Raw genomic sequence first — 13310 nt, forward strand, 5'->3', positions numbered from 1 at the left:
GTTTTTTCTGGTTCTAATCTATGAAAGTGAACTTATTTTAAAGTCTAGTTGGCTTGAAATTTAGAAACCTGGGCTTTCTTCAACAGCGCATGCCTCATGAAATGACATTCTGAAATTTGTTAATGAAGTTGCAGTTCGTGCAGTATTTCTGCTTTGCTAACCAAAGATTTTTTGCTTACACCATTTTGCTGGAAAGTGGAAATACTTAAAATGCAGCTGCCAGTAGCAGTACATCTGAGGTAAAAATGTATATTTCCAAGCTTGCAAACGTGTTGCGCTCACCTCTGTGGTAATTGTGTTAATTTGATGCTTATTACTTTGTCTTGGACTCTTACCCACTAAAATCACTTACATGGTAAACTAAGAAGATGTCTTGTGAGATGTAAGGCACCAGGCTTTATAAAACTCAAGGAGGTTTGGATGAGGGAAGGTCAGTGAAAGAGAAGATAGTAAAATATTATATGGAAGATGGAAATCTCGTTTGGACCACTCTATAGTTCTCTTGTACATCTGTAATGGTACTTCTGTGATAATTTTCTGTAATTAGAAGGTATCTATTTTGGTGAATGGTGGGTGAATTGTAGACGTACATATGCATGCTGGAGGTCATGCTGAGACTTAAAATCATATCTTTGTGTAGTGGGAAATGGCAGGTGTTTTGACCTTGAGGCAGTCTCAGTAGTGCCTTGTGCAGGCTTCCTGTGGAAGTTGTATTTGGGCTTGCTGTTCAAGCAGGGGGGCAAAAGGAGGAGCTGGTTAACGTGAGCTAGTAAATTGATGAAAGAATTTAGGAACTCTTACCAAAACAAAAAGCTGAATTAGTGATTACCTCTTAGTAATCTGCCTACCAAAACCACAGATGTCTAAAAAGCACATAATAGATCTTGATTACTATGAAACACGTGGAGGGGAAAAAAGACTTTCCATTTTTTTAACTTCATGTGAAAACTGAAGGTTTTAGAAAACACTGAAGTGAGTTTTTCTGTACAGCTTTGTGAAAAGACTTATTTCAGGATGATAAATACAATAATAGCTTCAGAACATAGGTGCCAGCTCCATCCTAAGAGTCTTGCATTGAACAAAATATCTTCTTTTTTTCATTTATTTTTTAAATGGCTGTGTTTATAGAGAACAGTGTCAAGCCAAGGCACTGAGATTTAACAAACTTGTGACAACGAAAGAAACTTAAAATTCAGTGTTGCTTCTGGAATAATTTTTTTTTAAGATTGCATGCTATGTTTAAATGGGGTTTGAATTGGTCAATGTGATTCTAGTCAGCTTACTCAAATTTCACTCGAAAAACTCAGTAATTTTAAGCACACTTTTGAGTCTTTTCAGGATGCAGGAAAAACTTGATCTGTAGCATAGGCTGGAGCTTGTTTTTTTGGTTTTTTTTACATGTGTGTGTAAAAACATTCTACTCAGCTGCACTGTGCATAATTTTGGTATGAAGATTGTAGGTGCTAACTCTGAAACAGAAGTCTGGCTTCACGCACACCCACAGCAGTAAGGTCTGATAGTTATGGAGGGATGGAACTACGGTCTGACAAATGATTGGAAGACAACTAGTTAGTAACACTAGTTAGGGGCGCAGACATACTGTACCAGTTCTGTTAGATTTGATAATTGGTTATGCAAAAAGGAATTAGCATTAATTAACAGAAAACTTAATGGTTTAAACGTGCACAGCCAGAAATGTCCTAATTAACTTTTTTATTGTGTTCTTATTTGCAGCCTCCCCTCGATTGTTCTCTCTAGCCATTTTATTTCAAATCCTTTATTGTTAAAAAAAATAGGTTTTTACAGGTGTTATCATCTGAAGCAGATAACATAGGTCCGTCAGATGTGGCTAGCAATTCAGAAGAAATCTTCCGTCTGCAAGTTTCTAATAAAACTTAAAAGCATAGAATTCGCAGTTCAGCTGAAGATTTATTGCTATGTTTATAGGTGTCCAAAAAAATCTAAATTGACTTTCTTTCCCTGGCTTGTGTGTAGTTTTGTATAAGAAAACTAGGCTTAGACGACTGTCTGTGTTAGAGCTAAATGAAACAAATTAGCAGTAGAACAATGGAATGAGATAAATAATCCATCTTCAGTAAAAGATTTTAAGGTGTAAAGGTTATTTCACTAAAACACAGACTACGCTAATTCCTTAAAGGCTGAAAACCAAAAAACTGCTACTCATAGGAATAATTTGCTTTATGCTGTTCAGTTCTCTATGTCATTGAAGGTATGCTGTTTTACCCCAGTCAGTGCCTTCAACGTTAATATAAAATGGGCATAAACTGGAGAACTGTTGGATTCTTATCTTGATGGCCAACAGTGCAGGACCAATGCAGAGAACACATGGTAACACAGGAAACAAAACTGGGTTAAATGTATGATGTAAAGAGAAGGTACAGAAGGTCAAGAGCAGCTGCCCATATTACTGTGAAGTGAAAATGTCTTGCTGTCAATTCATGCAAACTGTGAAACCAGCTGGCTTCAAAATAATCTGGAATAAGATATCTGATAAATTGTAATTTTAGGTGTCCAGGTTAGCCTGTTGAAGAATAGCAGTTCAGATGTAGCCTTAGGAAGAGCAATTCAGAGTGTAGATCAATGAGCTTTTGGAGGCGTGTATAGATCAGTTCATAATTGGTGTCTGATTGTTTAGCCAGTGCCCATAAATTGTGACTTAGCTGTTCTCCCATGTTAATGCTGCAGTAACTTTAGTCTTCTGTGTCATTTAGAAGCAAGCACTCAGTCTTCTGCAGGCATAGTTCAAAGTTGTCAGCTTTTTCTGTACTGCAGTGAGGTGACACATGGTTTGTTTAATGTGAATCAGTTGTGGGGGAAAGAGATAAGTAGCTTCCAGGTGAGCAGCAGTAACTGCTGTAACTATTTCTAGAGCAGCGGTCTGTCTCGGTTAGGTTAGAAGAGGTGACAAGCGTAATCTTTACAGCGACAGGTGCCAGAAAAGGAACGGTGGATTTGGTAGGACATCTCTGCATAAAGGAATATTGAGAATTTTTTTAAGGATGTCTGGTAAACATCCCTGTTTGCCCGAAATAGTGGATTTTGTCTGTTTGTTGGAAATATTTGTGAGATTCAGTATCTTCTTCAAACAGTTAAGGTTTTTAGTTTGTGAGGGCAGGAAGCTTTGTCAGGAGACATACAGTGTTGATCAGAACGTGTGTTTCAACAGCTTTGATCTGATCTTTGATCTGGGCTTGTACCTGGTTGACTCTGGGAGGGTAGGCTGCTGTCTTTAAATGACGGCTGTTGATACTCGTTCCCCTTCAGGAGCTTCAAGCAGAAGTACTTAAGCTCTGTACTTAAGAATGTTAGGTTTTGCAAATCATCTAGGTAATTGTGGCTTTTGCCACTTCATTAATCTTCCTATTAACTGTATGTTGTGCCATCGCAGACTTAACATGTCCCGAGTATGATCAGTTGCTTAGAAGACTGTGATATTACTTTGTCCCTATGGGAGGAATGGTAGCTGGAGGGCTGGGCTTGCTCCAGCTGCTTTGGCATACTAGGTTTGTGGAGACCAAACTTGGAAATGCCTTCATGTTTATCTGGGATGGGAATTTTGACTCAAGTTTAGTCACTCAGATGTGATGTCACGATTCATTAGAGAGAATGCATGAATTAAGCTATTTCCTATGTTCTTGAAGAGCTGCCTTAACTGGTGATGTTCTTGTCTTAGAAAATATTGATAGGCACTGAACGTGATAGTTTAATTTATGCTGAGGAAAGGAGAAGCCTTATGTTGTTTTTAAATCAAGCTTATTTTTTTCCCCTCTGGCCAGGTAAACCACAGCACTTCCTATCTGACAGTATTTGATGCAAGTCTGAAAAGGAACCACGTTCATATAGTAATAAATCCTGTCTTGTTTTTTGTCTTTTTTTTTTTTAAAGGGAATTTTCTGGAACACAACTTTTTACTGACCATGCAACTCAGATCCTCTTGGCATCTAAGAGAGGAACTGCAGTTTGCAACCGTATGTACAGAGCTTAGTGTGAGTCTATAACATCTTCCTCCTCACAAATTTGTGAAGGTAAATAGTAAAGATTTGTGATAGCTCTGGCAAAGACCACTGTTCAGTATGAAGTTATTAGTTCTTTGGTGAAGAATACCCTTGCTAAAATAAGGTTTACATATTCTTCGCCGTGGTATTAATCCTGCTCTGACAGTCAATGCAGAAAAGTTAATTAATTCACAGATATCTTAGAAATTGAAGGATCTATTCAATATAACCATTATTTTATTCTTTTTCTTATTGCAAGGTTTGGGATGTTACTGGAGTAAGAGGTCCAGATCTCTTCATAAGGTACTAGATTTTTGTCTCTAAACTCGGAAGAGTATTGAAGAAAGTATCACTGTTACCGTAGTAGTTCTCAGGTAACAAACTTAGTGGAGATCAAGGCAGTTTCTGGAACATGGCACTGATCCGTGCTTTTATAAATTGGATTAGTGCTGGCTGGAGAATTGAATTTAGTATTTGGGACTGAGTGTTGTTTAGTCTCTATGTCTGTGAAAAGTCCCGTAAAGTCTTGCATCTCTTAAGCATATCTGTCTGGTCTAATTGACATACGTGCCTTGACAAACTTAGAAGTACGGATTTTACTGGGTTTTTTGTTCATGTGTTTTGCTCAGCTTTTGTATACCTACATTCTTCCACTCCATTCTTTCTTCAGTTCTTACTGTGAAGCCCAGTGAGGGTTTCATTCCTTAAAGTTTCAGGAGACTTCTATTAGATCCCACAGTACTGACCTCTGAGAGGTTTGGGATTTTTATTGAAAGGCCAGAGGACAAACCGTATAGAAATACATTAGCCATTTCAATTAAAATAGGTGCAAGCGAGATGCATGATGTTTGGTGAAGGCTTTCTTGCTTCGGTGATGCTATAATGAGTAGAAAATCTTACCACATAAGCTTTTAAAGGCAGCATGCCATTAGTGTGTATTAAGCCACTGTGTGATTCTGCAAGAGAATTAATGTGGCTTTGCATAGACTTACTTTGCAAACTATTATGGTATTTTTTTTTTAATGTAGTAGTAACGCTATAACAAGCTGCCATGGGACTAGTGCAGATAGTGTCTCTAACCAGCATAAGAGGTAGAACTTTCTTGTGTAAATGAATCATGACCCCTTGTTTCTGTTGTTGACTGTACTAACAGCTTCTTATGTTCTTACAGTTTGAGTTTTATTTCATGAGGGTATCTCTTAAGTCTTGTTTATGTAATGATTTATGTTTCCTGAGAATCCATTCCAAATCCATTGAAAGCTGCACTTCAAGGTATCATCATACAATCACAAGCAATTGAATTGGAGCAGAGGTAGGTAGGTGGCTGTTACTTAATTTAGCTAGGCTTTTTTCCGCTCCTTCGTATGTGCTGCACTTCACACTCAGAATTACTGTTTCAGTGCAAAGGATGTGGATTTTCATAGCCTCAGCTTTTTATTTATAATTCGGGAGAGAAGTAAAAGCACATTCTGTTTGGATTAATTGTAAATCATATGAGAAAACTCAAGCTTTAAAATGCAGGTAACCCTGAAGCATATTTTTTCACATTAATATTATTTCTGATACTGATATGACTGATGTAGAAGAATATTCCAACTTTTCATAACAAAAAATGTGAAAAGACAGGCTTGTGGAGTGCCATTGACTAGTTACCTTGAAACTTTTGGATGTAAAACTATTTCCTTGAACAGCTGTTTTTTAACATGGTTGATGTGGCATCTTACTGGGCACATGTGCATTATGTTGTACTTTATGGCAGCGAGCGGGGAGAAGGGAGGAAGATGAAGAGAGAAGTTGCCATTTGCTGTTTAACTGATGCTAGAACATACCTGGTTCCCAGGGCAGGAGACCCAATACAGAGATTGGTTGTAGTTGACCATTCAGCCCTCTTAACCTTGTTTTCCTTCCCACAGCCACCAGGCAATGTTTGTCTGCACCCTTTAGAGACCAGAACTTCTTTATACCCATTTCTTGCACGTACAACTACCCTCTGGATACCCTGCTTTCTGCTGCCTTCCCTGATCTGATAGGGAATCTCTTTTGTGTAACTTAGCTAGGCAATGCCTGGGGACTCTTGAGTGCTTCTAAATTATAGAGCAGTATTTTATGCAGTTGCTAGGGCAAGTAATGCCTCTTAAGGTGCAAAGCATGAAAAAGGTGGAAGGAGTAACTTAGAAAATAATCTTTTTACTGTATTAATTGCTGCAGTGGTTCTCATTGGGAGAAGAGCTTGTAAAAATACTGAAGAAAAATAAAAAGGTTCAGGATCTTTATGAAGTTCTTAGGTTAGATGAGTATAGGTGAAACAACTGCCATGTATTAGGGTTAGGAATCTAGAATGCAGATACGTGGGGACAAGGAGTGAAGGGGAAGAGCTCAATGTTAGTCTCCCTGAATTTTAAAGAGCATGTAGCATATGCTGACACATACATCATGAATAATTTAGGGTGTGGACAGTGCAGAGGGCAGCCAGCTGTACCTTCTGCGCCAGCTGCAGCTAACTGATAAGCTCGTCTAGAAGAGTTGTGTTAGGAGGAAGTAGCAGTAATCATAGTTTGTGGTTACAAGATAATGGGTCATTGCCGGGAAGCTGGAAGGATAAACAGCAGATCAGCATCCTTGGTATTAAGAGAACACAACAAAAGGTCTTGAAAAATCTCCAAGTTCAAATTGCCACCAAGATGCTCACTAAACAATGAGTGGCTCTTTCTAGTCATGCAGTGGCTTTCTCTGTCCACTGTTAACTGTCAAAGCAGGAGGTGGCAGAAGAAAGCTTAGTTGTACCCTTCTGTCCTTCCAAGTAAACCTTCATGGCTGTGACCAGGTATGGAGGACTCCAAAGTGAATATTGAGGAAAAATTGCTGTTTGTCAACTATTGAACTACATCATCAGACTAAGTTGCCTACATTATTATTTTTAAATAGTTTCAAGTATCTTTTTAGTGTGATTGAAATTACTCAGGGCATAGTTCTAGGCCTTTAAAACTGTATTTGTCAATGCGACCACTGCTGATAAACTGTATTCAAAAAATGCTGAGAGAATCTACATAATGGAACTTGTATTGACAGATAAGTTTTCAAGATGATTTTGCATCTTAAACCTTGCAAGTGCTTAATAACTTTTTGGAGTCATGACAGCTTTCTGTGGTGAAAAAGCCCTTTGAACTGAGAGCCATAGAGCCATACCTTTGGAAATGATTGTTTGCTGAATGCTGTTTATTTTGCTAGTATGTAAAAAAAAAAAAAAACCAAACAAACAAACAAAAAAAGCCAAAAACTTAGATGGCTGTTCACTTTTTAACTCACTAATTAAAACTTTAAATACCTTCAGAATATTGTGGCACTTTATGAAATACTCCATAGACATCAAAATACATGCTGAATATTTACATACAAAGTGTTAACTGAAGTTATAGTATAGCTTCTCTCCTTGCAGAAGATCTATACCAATTTAGACAAGCTGATGAACTTTGCACTTGCTGAAACAATCTTAGAGGATTCCAGGCAGTGATCTCTTGTGTTTTTCAGATCCGTTCTTATAGGCTGCCATTTGCCTCTGCCTATCTGTAGCCCTAGTGGTGAGAATACAGAGCTCTTCCATGGAACTCTGACACTTGTAGCAGCTATCAAAGATACAGGCAATAATTTGAGCACCAGATTATTTGGATCCACTGGGCTGAGAATTTAACTGTAAACAAAGTGAATGGGAGTAGTATCTTAACATAGCTGCTCCCTGAAGAGGTTGGGGCCCTTTCATCAAGGACTGAGCTGAAGAGACAAGCTTCTTTTCACATTCCTAAGGCTCTTTACTATGTTTCTAGCCATAAAACTACTGCCTGCCTTCCCTGCTTCCAGTGCAAGTATCCAAATACTAAAATTTTGACTAATACCAAAACAAGAAATTTGTAATCAGGCAGTATGAGAGTATGACAGGAGACGAGGAAATGGAATGAAGCTGCGTCAGAGGAAGTTCAGATTGGACGTTAGGAAAAGGCTCTTCACTAAGAGGGTGGTTGGTCACTGGAACAGGCTCCCCAGGGAAGTGGTCACGGCACCAAGCCTGTCAGAGTTCAAGGAGTGTCTGGACAACACATTTAGTCATATGGTTTAGTTTTGGGTAGTCCTGCAAGGAGCATGTAGTTGGACTTGATGATCCTTATGGGTCCCTTCCAACTTGAGATATTCTGTGATCCTTCTAGTACTCTTTATTTTCTTTATTTGCTGCAGTAGTCTTTCCTTTTTGTTACAATGAGAATCAAATGTGTAATGCTTTATTTTTACAGATGGGTATGTATAAAGTAGTATTTTTAATGCTGTTTATGTACTAAGTCACTTGGAAAAACAAAAAATAGAGCCCATATTAAAGTATGTCTGCTTGATGAATGTGCATGAGTCAGTTTCTGTAACTCTTAGTTCTCGGACATTTGTACCAGTGCAGTGAGTAATGTGGCTTGTAGCATCCTGGACTGTAGCATGAGGATACAGTTCCATTACATAAAGGGTTTGCACTGGAATCATTTAGACAAGTGATGATTTTTTTTTTCGTATGTAGGCAGGGTCTTGGCTTATGCTGTTGCATAGGTGGGCCTTGAGTCAATTCAGTGGGGGCTTCATTGATTAAGAATTCTGGCAATTCTTGTAGGTTCTGCAATAATCATTAATCTTTCAGGAGCAGGGAAAGAAGTGTCTCTTGAGTACCCACCGTTTTCAGTAAAGTTATTCTGAATATTCCCTGGTGCTTGCATCAGGGTCACTTTTGCAGGAAATGAATGGACAGAGTTTGTCCTAGTGCTGAAGCCAGGTGCATCACCCCCACTAAAAGTCTGAGAAATGGAGGTCCTGACTTGCCCCAGTAGTTTGTCTGGAGTGACTGAGCTAGAAGAAGAAATGCAGCTCCCAGCTATTTTGGCAACTCCAAATCCATTCAAGTTTACTCATCCAATTTATCAGCTATAAATTTTTGTTGACATTCTCATAATACTCACCTGCACAGAAAACATTAATTAAAACACTAGGCTGGGTATATGTTTCATATTTAGCATAATCTCTTTGGTATGTCCTGCACTCAGCTGGCAAAACACCAAGAGAAGTATGCAGTAAGACTCAGCAATGCCTCTCAAACCTCTGTCATGGGAGAAGCAGTTTGTTACCTGCGATACCCACATTTTGAAGGATTTAATTTTAGGTGTTTAGGGACGAATCATACATTGTATTGTGGTCACAGGTGACTGTCTAGTTTTAGACCTTTAAGAACGGCTAAGCAAGCTGTTTTGTAATGTCTCCATATGCATTACTGGTTTCCTGTAAGTGCCAGAGAATCAGTTCTGATTCTAGATGAGTTTTAATCAGACTTCACAGGGAGCTTGGACAGCACCATACCTAGTCTTAAGAGAGTGACTTTGCTCAGGAGACAAAGGGTAAATGACAATGGTCAGTGTTACATAATCTTATAAATAGACTAGTTTTGTTTCAAAATTGTTTATAAATTGAAGAGAATAAAAGCTATGGGAATTCATCTTCTAAAGAACTTACCTTTAGAAATCTGGTCATGCTGGCTTTTAACATCTTCAGGCTTTTTGTGTCTGTGCTATGCAAGGTGGTGACCTGAAACCTTAAATCCCGTGGTTTGAGCCCATCTCAAAACAAGCTGTTACGTAGAGGTATAAATACAGGCTTTTGCCCTGGCATACCTGATGAAGTTTAAGGGTACGCTCAAGGTATCACCTGCCTTTCTGCTTATGCAATTTAAAAATTATTATTACCTATTTTTGCCTTTTCCCCTCCGTATAGCGTTTGCCTGGAGCAGTAGCTTCCCTTCCACATACTTAGTTTTAATTACTCATGATTGTTAGTGTTGAGTGATTTTTGTTTGCTAAGGAAATCCCCTTGCAATGACCTACAGACTTTACAAAAATTATGAAAGAAACTTTAGGCCTACCACTTATATTGTCATTTTGTATTTTGCTCATGATAACCTAGTACAACGTTCTCTTCTAGTGATGTATTAATAGCGTCCTCATCTAAAAGCAATGTTAACTTATTTCCTCATTTTATTTTTAACATCCTATTTGGATGGAATTCAAGATTATAAAATAATGCCTGAAATGTGTTCTTTCTGTCTGTCCTTTACAAATCCATAGCTGGAGGGCTCCCTGCACCATATTGCCTTTACACCAGCCCAGAGGGTAACTATTTTGCACAGCAGTTCTATGTTTTGCAGAGGTGGACATGAAACAGAAGACAGGCATTATGTTGAGGAGCTGTGGGGCTTTCATACAGATGTGCTGTACTGTCTGAAGGTATCTGCAGTCATGCAAACCCTAGTCCAGTTTTACACCAGTGTTTATCTAACATGTCTGCATCGATACCACTGAATCTATGCAAAACTCCCAAAAGCAGATGATTCTTTAGTTGTTTTGTGTCTTTGATAAATGGTCTGTGGTGGTGGTATCTACAGGGGTGTACAGTTACCAAAAGAGAGAGCAAGCCCCAATATGGACTGGTGTGAACACAAGTCCTGTTTTGCTTCAGAGGTGGTAACCTTCAGCAGAAGAATGGTACAGGGTGGACAGGTGGGGGCAGTAATATCTTAAAGTACTGCAGCCAAATCTGTGAGAACCTGTTTGCTTAAAACCTTTGCATGAACTTATTGAGCATGAATTTGAAAGAGAAAACAGCAGCAGCCTGTCGCGATGATAGAGATTGTGAAGCAATTGGAAACAAAAGACTTCTGGATTAACACAGCAGAATTTGGGCAGCTTCAATGGAACTACTCTGAATTTGTTCTAATAGAGCCAAAGGCATGGTTTTGCCTTCAGCTTTTTTGTCTTACTTGATAAAGAATATCCATTTGCAGTATTATAAAGTAAGAATTGTAGTAAACTCCTAAATTTGTGGTATTACAGAAATAAATTAAATGTGGTACACAACAAAAGAAAGCTACACAAAAGATCTTGCTTTGCGTCTTAAGATTTTAAAAGATAAAACCATAGCCTTTAAGACTTTAGTATCTTTAAACGGTAAAATATCATTTATTTAAAAATACTCTCAAACAAACAAAAAACAAACCCTAAAACTGGGACATGAAAATGAGACATGATTTAACTTAATTATAAGCCTCGAACAAGGAAACAGCATGTTCTCAGAATACTTAATTACAGCATTGTTTTTAGGTTGGTGTGTGTGTGTTGCTCCAGTCAGTCTGAGAGAATAAAAGGCAAAGAAAACACGGAAGTACAGTAAACATCTTGAAATGCAGTTTCCTTCTTACTGGGAAGCTATCATGTGACTTGCTGAAAAAGATTTATTAAAAAAAGCCAGCTTGCAGTATTTCTTTGGTAGCATTAAAACTTAATTCTCTGTAAATCTGCTTCTTGAGAAATAATATCCTACAAGATCTCTCAAGTAGCACTACAATGTTAAATGCTTTTAGTGTTGTATGAGTGAATTTAAGGAAAATACACTGAATTGTTTGATTGTCCTCATTGAAAGCATTACTCATTGACAAATGAGGGCAGAAACAGAACAAGGCTTCCTATTATTAATGTATAATGATTTTACAGTCTGAACTTCTAAAGGTGAGAAGATACTAATTTTGACTGAATTCTACAACATGCAAAGCCAGTTGGGGTAACTCAGTCTTCAACGATGATAGTCTTTTCTGCCAATCTCACTAAAAGATGTCTGGGAGTTGAACTGAAATGGGACTTGCATTTCAGTTAGTCAATATATTGAATGTGGGTTGTTCAGTCTTAAAAATACACACACAGTAACTGTTCCAACAGCTAAATTTCTGCATGACTTTTGCTGCCAAACAGTATGGGTCCCAGCCATCCCTTTTTGAAGTTGGTAGCAGAGATTTTTTTTCAGAGTGACAAAAAGAAGATCAGCTACTGTTTCTGCCCTTGGACCAGTATTTCTCAGAACTGTGCCCCCCTCTGCTCTCACAGGTGAAAAAATCACCTGTGGTTATATTGTGTAGTTTTTCTTTAAATGGTAGATGAATGGAAGGACTGGGATTTTTATGTTGTATTGAAATGAAGGGTTGTCAGCTCAGAAGGATTTGGATCAAAAATATAAAGGCATGTTGACCATGTTCAATAATCTTCTAAAGATACATCTAAGGTGGATTCTTATAGTGTGTTGAATTAGGTGTGTGAAAGCAAGAGGCTAAAACAAAACTCTGGTGTCCTTTTTCTTGTCTGCAGTTCACTCTTGCACTCTATGCTGCATACCAGGAGCAGCAGCATGTTTTTGTGTCAGTCACACTCTATTCTTAGATGATTTGGTGTATGAATTGTATTTATGCTGTTAAAGTAATTAACTCTTTAGCATCCCAAGGTGCTTTATGTATTCTTTCCTCCTCTAATTTTACAGTCTATAATTACAGACAATAAGAAAACATAAGGACAGAAATGGAAAAACTGAATAAAGTTCTGCAGTTAATTGGGGCTTCTTTGAATGCTATTGGTTGGTTGCATTTCTATACAGAATCATGTGTACAGACCTACATGCAGTTAGTAGTTTGCTTTCTTTGTATGCACAGTGACCTGACTCTTCTGTTAAGAGAAAAAAAAATTATATAGTAACACTACTGCTAGCATTACTTCTTTAAAGGACTTTGCAAGATTTTCTGGTTTTAAAGCATATTTCACCTTCTTACTTAAGCATATTCTGAGACAGACCAGGATTTTCACCTGCTTCATAAATGAAGTAAAAATGACACAAATCCAAACAGAACATTCACTTAGTCAACTATTCTTTAAGAATAAGCAACACTACCCTTCCCCCCAACACAAAAGCCAAACCCACCCCAAAATGCATCATCCAAGGTCACAGAGTAGCTGCTGAAATTAGCATTTTCAATTTCAGGTTGAGCTGTGTGAGGGAATAGCGTCACTTGTATTTGAAGAAAAGCAAACCAACTGCTTTCTAATCTGCTCACAGCTGAGCAGGCATACAAGGCATCTAGACTTGAAAGTTCTTGGATACTCTTCTGTTTTCTGCTGTCACAACCCTCACAAGGTACATGGGCTAGTCACTCTTACAACTGTGAGAGTCGTTGAAGTCTGAGCACTTACACTGTGAAATAAGATGCAGTGGATTGCACAGCTGTTTTCCACCTTTTGTACAGCTTCAGCTGGAGGAACAGCTAGATGAAGTTGCTACCATGCTGTGGTGTGAAACATCTGCAAGTGGTAGAGGTGGTCTAGGCCTCTCTGCACCAGGGTTCAGCGGAAGCAGAGCATGAAGCAGGGCGGCTGGCTACCCCAAGAATAGCTCAGGCCACTGGTT

The sequence above is a fragment of the Chroicocephalus ridibundus genome, chromosome 5, assembly GCF_963924245.1.
Source record: "Chroicocephalus ridibundus chromosome 5, bChrRid1.1, whole genome shotgun sequence".
Lineage (NCBI taxonomy): Eukaryota > Metazoa > Chordata > Aves > Charadriiformes > Laridae > Chroicocephalus > Chroicocephalus ridibundus.